This window comes from Peromyscus maniculatus, chromosome 22 (genome assembly GCF_049852395.1).
Source record: "Peromyscus maniculatus bairdii isolate BWxNUB_F1_BW_parent chromosome 22, HU_Pman_BW_mat_3.1, whole genome shotgun sequence".
Classification (NCBI taxonomy): Eukaryota; Metazoa; Chordata; class Mammalia; order Rodentia; family Cricetidae; genus Peromyscus; species Peromyscus maniculatus.
Window position 1 is genome coordinate 13,273,705 of NC_134873.1, and position 14,082 is coordinate 13,287,786.

At 38.5% G+C, this 14,082-nt stretch overlaps 1 protein-coding gene across 4 annotated transcripts in view; it reads right to left on the reverse strand.

Moving 5' to 3' along the window:
- The window catches only part of Adgre3 (adhesion G protein-coupled receptor E3), a 54,714-nt gene extending 41,590 nt beyond the window's left edge, over nt 1-13,124 (reverse strand). For 2 of the 4 annotated variants that reach the window (XM_076559684.1, XM_076559681.1), the window contains exon 1: nt 3,441-3,539. The gene's annotated coding sequence lies outside the window, so the exon portion shown is untranslated. Of the gene's footprint in view, nt 1-3,440; nt 3,573-13,068 lie in introns of those variants that run through there. The other 2 variants (XM_076559683.1, XM_076559680.1) reach the window with 2 other exon arrangements.
- Between the last annotated feature and the right edge of the window lie 958 nt (nt 13,125-14,082).

Genomic DNA, 14,082 nt, shown 5'->3' on the forward strand with positions numbered 1-14,082 from the left:
CCTATAGAGACTCAGAGTAAAGAATCTTCTAAATGAGAAAAATCTTCATCAAAAGATGGATAGTGATGTCATGACCCACACTTGGAAATAATTTAATTGAGGACATGAAAAAATACATTAAGTAAAGCTGAGACCTTCAATGATACTGATTTGAAGTGATTCTGAGCCAAAATCTACTGTGAAAATGTATTTTTACATGGAAGAGATAGGCAGGGACAGAGGAATAGAAAGATAAAAAGATAGCTGAACAATAGAGCTCATTGTATGTGTCATCTTACATTTTATAAGTTTAGGGAAAATGATTTGTTGTATACCATTAAAGAAGAAGACAGATAGTTAGACAATAGCTCTAAAACCACCTGTGACTAGATAGCTTATGATTATAGTCCTTTTATTTCTGATTGTTTCAATAGTGGTGGTTACATTAAGTTGGCCTCAGGACAAGCAGGTCAGAACCAACTGATTGATATATGGTCTCCTTAGATATGTTCGCTTCAACCACGAGCAAATGCATTCTTGCTTCCACTGTTAATATATTATGTTGTGTTGGTGTATTTAAATAAGAGAGGCATGAAAATCTTGTTAGTTCATCATAGGACCTCAGTCAACTCCCTTGTTTGTTACCCTGTTTTCCTTATATCCTCATTTTAAGCAATATTGGTTATGAGATGCATTTGCTTCATAATATTATGTTAACCACCTTAAAGATTAATCAGCTACTAGCCAGAAGCTGCATGTCTCTTTTGCTCTGTGTCCAACACTGTACCCAGCCAGAGAGTCTCCCATAACTTCCTTCTCTGACATCTAGCCCCATGAGTCCAGCTGACTCCACATTCACATCTTTACCACAACCTGCTATATCTAGGCTGGGTCCTATATCCAGTGCCCTTGCCTAGTCTGGCCACCCTACCAGGACCAAAACCAATCTCTTGTCTTCTGATAGGACCTACTCTACCTGCTACCACCGACAGCTCCCTTATGTGCTACACACAAACAACCTTTTCACAAAGTTAGATCTCCCACATCCTTATGCATGATCTATCCCAGTGAGCCTTGCTGACACTCCCTATCCATGACACACCCCAAAAGCCACTGGACCTAGCCTGGGTCCTATATCCAGTGCCCTTGCCTGATTTGATCTACCTTACCTGCACCACAACCTGTATCTATACTTCAATCAGGATCCCCACTACCTATTTCTCAACACACAGCCCCCTTTCCTGTCCATTCAATGTACCACTACACTACAGGCTTGGACCCAAAGGCACCTATACACTATTCAAGTCCCCCATGTCCACCTGACTTTATTCCAGCCTAGATATTTTCAACCCTATAAACCTAACCTTCCCACACATCCTCTGTTCTTTCCCAACCTGCTCTAATGATGTAGAACAGGAAAAAAAAGAAAGTTCATATGTTCAGATATCATTACAAAAATTCTAAAAATAGAAGAGATCAAGCCAAATGTTTCTTTCCAAAACCTATCAATCCTGTAGAATTGTTTGCCAATGAGAAAATTACCAAGATGAACTCCAGGACTCAGAATTTAAAAGAACAACCATAAACTTCATCAAAGAATTCAAGGAGTTTAAAGGAGATATATATATAAAAACAGTTCAAAAAAATAGAGGAGAAAGAACTTAAGGATAATCAATGTGAGTGCCGCCAAAGATAATGCTAGTGTAAATGACAAAGACAATCGAGACTTGAGAATAGGATTCTTCGGGTGGTGGTGGCCCACACCTTTAATCCCAGCACTCAGGAGGCAGAGCCAGGCAGATAGATCTCTGTGAGTTCGAGGCCAGCCTGGCCTATAGAGCAAGATCCAGAACAGGCACCAAAAGTACACAGAAAAACCCTGTCTCAAAAAAAAAAAAAGAATAGAATTCAATAAAGATATAGAAACATTGAAAAAGACTCCAGGTGAAAGGAAGATGGAACTGAAAAATATGATAACTCAACTAGAAAATTCAAAGAAAAGCCTCACAAGTAGAAGCAAGCAGAGAAAAAAAATGTAAGAACTCAAACATAAAGATCTAGACCAAATAAACAAAAACCATGAAAAATTTTTAAAAATCACAGTAAAGCAACATATAGAAAATATGAGATGCCATGGAAAAAGTAAGACATAAATGCAAAAGAATTCCAAGTCAATGACATAGACCAGCTTTTCAACTAGATCTTAGAAGAAAAGATTCTCAAACTCCAAAATGGCACACCTATACAGATACCAGAAGCACACAGAACAAAAAATAGACAAGAAAAGAAAAGAAAATCCCCATGGCATATCATAGTTAAAACATTAAGTCTACATAACAAGAGCATGCATTGAAAGCTACAAGAGAAAAAAAATGCGAGGCATATATCAAGAAAATCCCATCAGAATAACAGTGAATTTCTCAATGGAAACTTTGAAAGCAGAAGAGCCCAGGACAATGCACCACAAGTCCTAAAAGACTATGATGTAGCCCATTTTTTAATTGGACTGTTAGGTATTTTGGTGTCTAATTTCTTGAATTCTTTATATATTTTGGAGATCAGCCCTCTGCCAGATGTGGGGTTGGTGAAGATCTTTTCCTTTCTGTAGGTTGTCTTTTTGCCTTATTTACCATGTTCTTTGCCTGACAGAAGCTTCTCAGTTTCAGGAGGCCTCATTTACTAATTGTTGCTCTCATTGTTTGTGCCACTGGTATTATATTTAGGAAGTGGTCTCCTGTTCTAACATGTTTGAATCTACTTCCTACTTTCTCTTCTATCAGGTTCAGCACAACTGGATTTATGTTGAGGTCTTTGATCCACTTGGATTTGAGTTTTGTGCATGGTGATAGATATGAATCTGTTTGCAATCTTCTACATGTTGACATCCAGTTATGCCAGCACTATTTGTTGAAGTTGATTTCTTTTTTTTTTCATTGTACTGTTTGGTACATATATACAATGGAGTACTATTCAGCAATACAAAACAATGACATCATGAAATTTATAGGCAAATGGATGGAACTAGAAACTATAATCCTGAGTGAAGCAACCCAGACTTAGGGACATACATGGTATGTACTCACTCATAAGTGATACTAGATGTAAAACAAAGAATAACCAGACTACAATTCACAACTCCAGAGAAGCTAGCTAATAAGGAGAACCCTAAGAGGGACACATGGATCACCTTGGGAAGGGGAAATAGATAAAATCTCCATGAGTAAACTGGGAATGAGTGGTGGGCAAAGGAGGGTAGGAGATGGGAGATGAGAACATAAGGGAACAGGATGGACGAGCTGGAACAGGGACAGAATGGGAAAGCAAGGAAAGAGATACCATCATAGAGGGAAACATCATTGGGATAGGGAGAAACTGGGTGCTAGGGAAGTTCCCAAGAATCCACAAGGATGACCCACCATAGACTACTAGCAATAGTGGAGAGGGTCCCTGAACCGACTTACCCCAGTAATCAGATTGGTGAATACCCTGTCATCATAGAGTCTTTATCCAGTAATTGATGGAAGCAGATGTAGAAATCCACAGCCCAGCACCAGTCGGAGCTCCAGGAGTCCAATAGAAGAGAGAGAAGGATTCTATGAGCAAGGGGCATAACAATTTTGATGGAGAAACCTACAGCGACAACCAAACCAAGCTAGTGGGAACTCCAACAGCTGTGGAGCTTCCATGGGACTATTCTAGGTCCTCTGCATAAGCAAGACAGTTGTGTAGCTTGACCTGATTAAGGGGCCCCCTGGCAGTAGAATCAGGATCCATCCCTGGTGCATGAGCTGGGTTTTTGGAGCCCACTACCTATGGTGGGGCACTTTGCACAGCCTTGATGTAGGGTGAGGGGATTGGACCTGCCTCAACTGAATGTTCCAGGCTCTGCTGATTCCCCAGGGGAGGCCTTGCCTTTTCAGAGGAGGGAATAGAGGGTGAGTTGGAGGGGAAAGATGGGGGTGAGAGGAGGAAAGAGGGGAAGATCTGTGGTTGATATGTAAAATGAATTTAAAAATTCTTAATTTAAAAAAAGACTATGATGACCAAACAGTCATCCTACTCCTATTGTTAAGAGCCCAACAAAAAAACCTAAGATAAACAACCATAGCATGTTTGCAGAGAGCCTAGCACAGATTCATGCAGACTCTTTGGTTGCTGCTTAAGTCTCTGTGAGATCCTATGAGCCCTGCTTAGTTGATTCTGTGGGACATGTTCTCCTTGTGTCCTCAACCCCTTTGACTCCTACAAATCCTTCCTTCTCCTCTTCTGCAGGTTAAATGAGCTCTGCCTAGTGTTTGGTTGTGAGACTCTGTATTTGCTCCCATCGTATGCTGGAGGAAGCCTCTCTGATGACAATTGTGCTAGGCACCAATCCTATGCGTATAAGAGAATATAGTTAGGAATCGTTTCATTAACTTTTCTTTTTACCTGCTCATGGGGCTTTTTCCTCCCACAGGGTTGCCTCATCTAGTGATAGGAGGGTTTATGCCTAGTCTTTTAGCATCTTATTATGCCATGTTCAATTGATATTACTGGGAGGTCTGCTCTCTGAAGGTAAATGGAGGAGTAGTGAATCCGGGAGAGAGAAGAGGAGAGGGGTGACAGGGAGGAGGAGAGAGAGGGGAGGTTGCAGTAAGGATTACGGTATGAGACAAGAATAAATTTAATAAGAATTTAATAAAAATATATCTAGTAATAATTTTAAAGATTATGATGGCCATCTAGAACAATATACCCAGCAAATTTATGTAGCATAATTGAAAGAAAAAGAAAATTCTTCCATAATTTAAACAGCCTAAAAGATTTACATCAAACCAAGCAAATGTAAAGAAAATACAGGAAACATTATTTGGAGAGAAGATTTACCATAGCAGAGGGACTGTGGAAAGAAATACAAAGTCATATTAATAGAAAACAAACTACCCCTAAGAACACAAACAGTAACACCAAAAATTAACAATACAATGACCACAATTAACTTACACATTCCAGCAATGTCTTTAAATATCAGTGCCCACAATTCTTCAATAAAAAGACACAAGGTTACTGAAAGGGTCACTGAAAAAAAATCCATCTATCTGTTGTCTACAGTAAACACATCTTAGAGTTAAAGATAGGTACTGACTTAGTATAAAGAGATGGACAAAAGAACTCCAACGAAATGGAACCAGTAAGCAAGCAGGCCCTACTATATGATAAAATAGACTTTAAACTCAAACTGATTAGGAGAGATAAAGAGGGACACTTCCTTTTGATGAAGAAAACAGTTAACCAAAAAGATATTACTATCTTAAACATATATTTACCGAACTCAAAGGTACCCAATTTCTTGACAAATCTACCACTGAATTTAAAAAGATGCATGCTAATACCAAGCCACTGATAGTAAGTTATTTTAATACTGCACTTTCTTCAACAGATAGGTCATCTAAACAAAAAGTAAACAGAAAAACGTGAGAATTAATTGATATAAATATCAAGTAAATATAGCAGCTATCTCTAAAGCACCAAAGGATCCATCTTCCACTCAACAGCCCATAGAAGCTTCTCTAAAATAGACCATACACTGGAGTTCAAAAAAATCTTTACAGAGTCAAAAAGATTGAAATAATTTCATTTAATTTATTAAACCAGAAATCAATAAATCTTAAAATTGAAAGCAAATAAATCTCTTATAAATGTGCAACCTCCAGGAGATTAAACAACTAGTTACTGAATGATGAATGGGTCAAAGAAAAAATCAAGAAAGAAATAATAATTTCATGTAATTAAAGGAAGATGAAAACACAGTGCAATAAAGCCTCTAGGATAATGGATTGTGTCCTACAAGGTAAATTTATAGCTCTCAGGGCTTACATTACAAAATCAGAAAGAGGTACATGGTGGTGGCACTTTTAATCTCAACACTTAGAAGGCAGAAGCAGGTGGATATCTGTGAGTTCTAGGCCAGATTGGTCTGCAAATTGAGTTCCAGAACAGCCAGAGCTGTTATACGGAGAAATCCTAGCCAGGCAGTGGTGACACATGCCTTTGATCCTAGCACTTGAGAGGCAGAGGCAGGTGGATCTCTGTGAGTTTGAGGCCAGCCTGGTCTACAGAGTGAGATCCAGGGCAGGCACCAAAACTACACAGAGAACCCTGTCTCAAGAAAGAAAGAAAGAAAGAAAGAAAGAAAGAAAGAAAGAAAGAAAGAAAGAAAGGAAGGAAGGAAGGAAGGAAGGAAGGAAGGAAGGAAGGAAGGAAGGAAGGAAGGAAGGAAGGAAGGAAGGAAGGAAGGAAGGAAGGAAGGAAGGAAGGAAAAGAGAAATCCTGTCTCAAAAAGCAATAAAAAAATCAGAAAGATGTCAAATAAATGACTTAATGTTGTAACTCAAATTCTGTGAAAGCAAGAAAAAAACAAGTCAAAGTCCAGAGTAGAAATCAATGAAGCAGAAACATAAAAGAATCAAAGCATTTAAGAGTTGGTTCTTCTGGAAGACAAATAAGATTGTAAGACCCTAGACTGAATTAACCAAAAGAAAAATGGAAAGGACCCAAATCAACAGAATCATAAATAAGCAGGGAACTATTATAACAGACACCAGTGAAATTCAGAATGATATAAGGTAATACTTCAAAGTACTGTCTTCTATTAAATTGGAGAGCACAAGAGAAATGAGTGCATTTTTTACTTAACTAACCCACCAAAATTGAACCCAGAAGTGAAAAAAATTAAACATAACAATGACAAATGAGGAAATTGAAAGAGTAATAATAAAAAATAAAATCCATAGAAAGATGGGTTAACAGCATAATTCTATCACAGGTTCAAAAAAGAGCTACAGGCAGGCATTCCTAACACTAGAAGATAAAGAAGAAAGAGGAGAAGAGGAAGGAGGAAGAGAAAGAGAATAAGAAGAGAGACAGAGAGAAAGGAAACATAAGGTTACCCCAAAACTCAATCCAGGGAGCCAGTTTCACCCTAATGCTAATACTGACCAGGTAAAGATACAAAAAAAACCCTACAGATCAATACCACTAGTGAATATAGAGTCAAAGTGCTCATTAAAATGCTTGCAAATGGAAGAATATCCACCATGACAAAGTTGACTTTATCCCCGATATGCAGGGATCAGTAAACTCACAAGTCAATAAATGTAATAAACCACACAAATGAAATTAAAGACAAAGATCACATAATTCTCTCAAAAGGCTCAGAAAAAAAAGTATTTGACAAAGTTCAATATGCTTTCATGATAAAAGTCCTAGAGACTATAGGACTAGAGGGAACATACCTCAATATATTAAAAGCTACATATGAGAAATCAACAGCTAACATCATTCTAAATGCAGAAAAGCTTAAAACAATCAAACTGAAGTCAAGAATGAGACAGCAGTAACCATCCCTTTCCTTTTCAATATTGTGCTTGAAGTTCTAGCTGGTGCATGAAGGCAAGAGAAGGAAATTAAAAGGATATAAATTGAGAAAGAGAGTAAGCCATCCCTGTTTGCAGATGAGATAATATTATACATTAGAGATGCCAAAAATTCCACCAGAAAACTTCTAGAAAAAATAAACAAATTTGGCAAGGTGGTAGGATAGATAATCAAATTGCACATATCAATATCTTTTCTATACACCACCAACAAACATATAGAGAAGGAGATCATGGGCACACTCATAGTCACTATAGCCTCAAAAAGAATAAAATATCTATAAACAAACTTGACCAAAAGTGAAGGACCTCTACAAAAAAAACTTTAAACCACTGAAAAACAGGAGATTACAAAGACACCTGAAATTGCTCATATATTTATAGAATTAATGCCATAAAAATGACAATTTTACAGAAGGTATTTACAGATTCAATTCAATTTCAATAAAAAAAAATCCCCATTTCATTTTAAATTGGTATAACAAAACTTACCTCAAGACCCAATGATACCACTTTTGGGCATATACCCAAGTAATGCTCAATCATACCACAAGGACATTTGCTCAATTATGTTCATTCTGGCATTATTGTAATAATCACAACCTGGAAACAACCTAGGTGCCCCTCAACCAAAGAATGGATAAAGAAAATGTGGCCCATATAGACAATGGAGTACTACTCAGCAGTAAAAAAACAATTACATCATGAAATTTGTAGGTAAATGGATGAAACTAGAAACTATCATTCTGAGTGAGGTAACCCAGACTCAGAAGGACAAATATGGTATGTACTCACTCATAAGTAGATACTAGATGTAAAGCAAAGGATAATCAGACTACAACCCACAACTACAGAGAAGCTACCTGAAAAGGAGAACCCTAAGAGGGACACATGGATTGCCCTGGAAAGGGGAAATAGATGAAATCTCCATGAGTAAATTGGGGATGAGGAGGCAATGGAGCGTAGGGGATCAGGAATGAGAACATAAAGGAACAGGATGGTGGAGCTGGAACAAGGACAGAGTGGAAGAGCAAGGAAAAAGATACCATCATACAGGGAGACATCATGGGGATAGGGAGTAACTTGGTGCTAGGGAAGTTCCCTGGAATCCACAAGGATGACCCCACCTTAGAATATTAGCATTAGTAGAGAGAGTTTCTGAGCTGGCCTACTCCAGTAATCAGATTGGTGAATATCCTAACTGTCATCATAGAGCTTTCATCCAGTAACTGATGGAAGCAGATGCAGAGATCCACAGACAAGCACCAGGCCGAGCTCCAGGAGTCCAGTAGAAGAGAGAGAAGGGGGATTCTATGAGCAAAGGGCATCAAGATCATGATGGTGAAATGTACAGAGACAACCAAACCAAGCTAATGGAAACTCATGAACTGTGGACTAATAGCTTTGGAGCCTCCATGGAACTGGATTAGGCCCTCTGCATAAGTGAGACAGTTGTATAGCTTGACCTGCTTAAGGGGTACCCTGTTAGTGGAATCAAGATCCATTACTGGTGCAGGAGTGCACTTTTTGGAGCCCACTACCTATGGTGGGACACCTTACACAGCCTTGGTGTAGGGGGAGTATTGGTGAAATTATTAAGGCCACTCCACGTAGTTAAAAGGAAAGTTTATTTAGTGGCGTAACTTACAAGTGAAGGGATCTGTAGGCTGCAGGGTCTGGGAAAGGTGTGTCGCAGTCCAGCGGTGTTCTCTGGAGAACTCTGCTCGGTCTACTTCCAGTGTCCAGGGTCCAGGCACCAAGAGAGCCCCTGCATCCAGAACTTGGGTCTTTAGCGTTCTTTCTCAGCCCCGCCTTGTAGGCGTGACCATTACCAAAGCCTTAATGGGGGTTGGAACTTTCAGGTCAAAGCTGGAATGGCTACCCATTACAGGGGAGGAGCTTGGACCTGCCTCAACTGAATGTACCAGACTCTTCTGACTCCCCATAGGTGCCCTTGCCTTGGAGGAGATGAGAATGGGGTGGGTAAGTTGGGGAGGGAAGTGGGGGCAGGAGGAGGGAGGACAGGGAATCTGTGGTTGGTACGTAAAATGAATAGAAAATTTTTTAATAATAAAAAAAGAAAAAGAAGTGGGGAAAAAAAAACTGGGACTGGGACCTGAACAGAGATTTCTCAATAGCAGTGGAGAAATGGCTAGGAAATAAATTCTAAAAATATTCATTGTCCTTAGCAATTGAGAAAATGCAAATCTAAGCAACTGTGAGATTACTTACTCCAGTCAGAATTCCAAAGATCAACAAAGCAACAGACACAATATGCTGAAGGGGACCTGGGGAAAATGAAACCCTCATTTACCATTGGTGGGAATCTGTCCTAGGGTTTCTATTGCTGTGAAAAAGCACCATGACCATAACGCAAGTTAGGAAGGAAAGGTCTTATTTGGCTTACACTTCTGCATTGATGTTCATCACTGGTGAAAGTCAGAACAGGAACCCAAACAGGGCAGGATCCCAGAGGCAAGAGCTGATGTAGAGGTTGTGGGGGGGAGCTGCTTACTGCCTTGCTTTCCCTGACTTGTCCAGCCTGCCTTATTATGGAACCCAAGACCTCAAGCTCAGGTATGGCACCACCCACAATGGACTTATAGCCTTGTAGCTGGATCTCATGGAAGCATTTCCTCAACTGAGGCTCCTTCCTCTCTGATGATTCTAGCTTATACCAAGTTGACACACAAAATCAGCCAATGCAGTTTCGAAGCTGATGCAAACATTATGGAAATCAGTACCAAGAACTGTAAAAAGACTAAAAATAAATGTACCATACAGACCACCTATATGACTTTTTGGCATTTGCCCAAAGGACTTGGCATCCAACTATCTAGATTCTTTCTCAGCTCTGTTCATTACTTCTCTATTCACAGTAGCTAGGAAATAGAATAAGCTAAATGTCTTTCAACTAACAAGTGGATTGTGAAAATGTGGTAATATGTACTATGGAATACTATTCAGTTATAAAGAAAAATGAAATGATGGAGTTTGTATGTAAGTGGATGGAATTAGAAAAGATCACAGGGAGTGAAATAACCCACAACCAAAAAGAGAAACCTCACATGTTAACTGTAATTGAAGACTCCTAGCTTCAAATCTTCAGACTACACACCTTGGAGTAACTGCAGAAATCAGGAAATTAAAAAAATAAAAAAACCATTGCTGGAGAGTGGTATTGAAGGGAATAGCAGGGCATAAATCACCTTACTAAAAAGGTGGAAAAATAGGGGTTTGGAAGGTCAATGTTTATCAATACAGATGGAGGGAAAAATGTAAAATAACAGTAGAGATGTCTAAAAAGTCATAAGAAATCATACTGTTAAATTTTTACCTAAAAATCCTCACTAAATGTGTGTGTACAATTGTATATATAGTTTAAAAGCAAATTTCCCATCTGTGATGATAATGATCCAAGAGCAAAGAAAACCCAGAATACCCTCAATACCTGTAGAAAGCAAAAAGCCTTGTGCACACACATAATCACTAGAGAAGACAGGACAGTTAAACACACAGCTTACATCTTCAAAAGAATGAGGTGGAAAGCTGCTCTTCCTGGAACATTAGGAATGCTATCCTTTCACAACCTGATGATACTTCTTTGGCTGATGAGACAGGCTCTCCCTCAACACCCAGAATTTGTTTTTATTTATCCAAGATCTTTTCCCTAAATCTTGATCATTGCTTTTAGAACATAAAATCTGCTCTTATGAGTGAGGTCACTTGTGCTTTATAACAGCCTAAATGACTTCTATGTTACCTTAGGGCCAGGCCAATCCTAACACCCACAGGCATTATGTTTACCTCAAACTCCCTAAACCCTAAATCTTGGGCACTATCTCTGAGTCAACAGTACCCATTCTTGTGAAAGTAGCCAGATGTACTTTGTAAGGAATTTCAATGTAAACATGCCTTAAATTGTGGGGCACTTGGGAATAACTTAATTGTTATCTGAATACTTTTTTCAAAATCGTGCTGTGTTTAAATATGGTAAAGTAAAATTATCTGAGCCAGACTCTGGAAGTCCTGGTCCAGCACCAGTTACAATAAAATCAGGCTGAGTAGGGTTGTCTCCTCATGGATTGTTTTTTTTCTCTGCCTGCTGTAAAGTCTGCAAGGGAATCACCACAAACACCAGTCATGAGAAGCTATCTTTTTTGAATATTTGATCGGGACTGTCCAACAAGACTTTTAAAACCTTCAGACTATTGCTGTTCCCTTGATTACTCTCCAGAGGTGGAAGAGAAGTTCCTGCTGCTGAGGCACTATGAAATGCACAGAAAGGACCCAGAAAATCCTGGAAACTGATCTTAATGCCACCTTCCTGAAGTATAGCTATCATGGTACCAGAAGGCACTATGCAAGCTTCCAAAAGAGGAAGGCAACCACAGTCACACACAGCTATGACACCCATGAACCACAACAGTTATCAGTCTCGCATGATAACAGGATGTAGTAGTAACAATACTTTGGAATTACCTCCACCAGCTCTCTAATTAGACTTAAGACCCACTCAACAGAAGGGAAATCATGCCTGGTACTAGAAGCTTAGCCAACTACCTAGGGCTAGTTAAGTCACAGATCTTGGATGAGAACCTATAATCACCATTTTGCTAAACAAACATCGCTCAACATATTGCAAATATTTTTCCTTATACCCACAGATAAGCATAGTTCTCACCCTTCATCAAGGGAGTGTCTTTTGCAATAGATGAAGACCACTAAAGAAAACCACAACCAATCAAAATGCATAGCTGGGGAGCCTAGTCCCAATGGGTACATCTCAAAAACACACCCATGTGTTAGAAGATCATTGAGGAAGAGAAGGAAGAAAGACTGTAAGATCCAGAGGGTCAGTCAATGTGCTATGAGACTGGGTCTCCTAGTAATGCCAGAAGCTACACCCATTAAAGTCTCACCAACATGACTGTCTAAATATAAGCTGAATAAGGACAATAAACATGCTAAATTCTAGATGAAAGACCATGAGGCCTCAACCACATACAAAGTACAAGTGGTATCTAAGGAATGCTGAGAGTAGGAGAAACTGCTTTTCTAAGGAAAACCACACCAGTTGATTACCTAATATCAAACGATCAGGCCTGAAAGCATGCATCCCAGTAACATTACAGAGGCTGATAAGGTTGCATTTAGAAATGTATAATATATATATATATATATATATATATATATATCACAACTATATATATATCACAACTATATATATCACAACTATATATATATTACACAACTATATATATATGCATTTAACAACAATTAATAGAGAATCCATGAATTAAAAATAGAGCAAGGAAGGGCATACCATAAAGATTGGAGACAGGAAAGTGAAGGGATAAATGATGTAATTATAATTTCAAAAAGAAAAGAAAAAGATTTATTATATGGCTCACTTTAAGCTTCTTCACACACCATTAGTCACACACAGTAATCAACTCTGTTGGTCCATTATACCACAGAAAGATACAAATTCCTTGCCCAGGCAATGTTCAAAATGAACATGGGAAGGACTAATGCCCACACAGCACCCTTCAAGAGATAAAGTGGATGGCTAGGAGGGTCTCCTTGCAGAAGTTTCCACTTAAAACAGTTTTTCCTGCCCCAAATCACAAGTGAAACTTTAAGACTAGCTGTTAATCTAGAAACTACTTACCCCAGAGATGATAAATCTTTGCTTCTCACCCAGACTGAAACATTCTCAGTACTATCGAAAGAGGAAGTGCATCACTTATCTTGTTCTCTTCTTTCTCAAGGAAACTTGTGGTCAGATGAGAAAGCTGGACTTTTTGCTGAGGAGTTTGCTTAATGTATTCTAACTAGTTCTCTTTTCACCAGTGTACAATAGATCATGCAGTGCCTAGGGTGGGTCATATTCAAGTGTATATAATTTTTATAAATAATAACATATAAATATATATATATATATAAATATAATAAGTGCAAGAAAATAATTTTTCAAATAGTTGTTTTCTGCAGCCAGCATGGTATCAACTCCTGAAGTTACAAGTCCAACTTTGAAGGGGCATCTTTAGTTGAATTCTTGATTTTTGTATGTACCTCCACTTCTTTGAAGTGCTAAGTACTCACTGCTATGTGTCACACATGCTCAGTGAGTGATGTACAACTGAACTACAACTACAAATCGCACTTAATTCTTACTGTGAACATAACCAATCCATTACTTAGGAATATAGGGGCGAATACAACCACAGAAACCAGTAATTTCTATACTTAATATGTATTGGTGATTGTAATGCAATGTTTTTCAACAAAATTTAAAGATAGTAGAATGGCAAGGAATCAGTATTTCTTTGTCTCACTGCAATCCCTGTGGAACAACTTACCAGTTTTTGAAAATACTCATGTATTTCTCCTTATTCCTGAATATTAAGACAGCCCCAGCCAATGCAACTATGCTGACCTACTCTCCCAGGAAGATTCTTAATTGGTCTTTAGCATGGTTCCCTGATGTCTTGTTTATGTTAGGAAACTTGTTAAATTCCACTGTGTTCCAGAAAATAGTACTTATTCTCAAGAATCAAAACACACATCCTGTAATTTACCTCTAGTCTCAAACAGTAATAAAATATTAGCCTCACTTTCCCTGACATTAATTCTTTTATTTCTTGTTTTCTACTTATTTTAGTAAAAGAGGAAGCCAATGTAA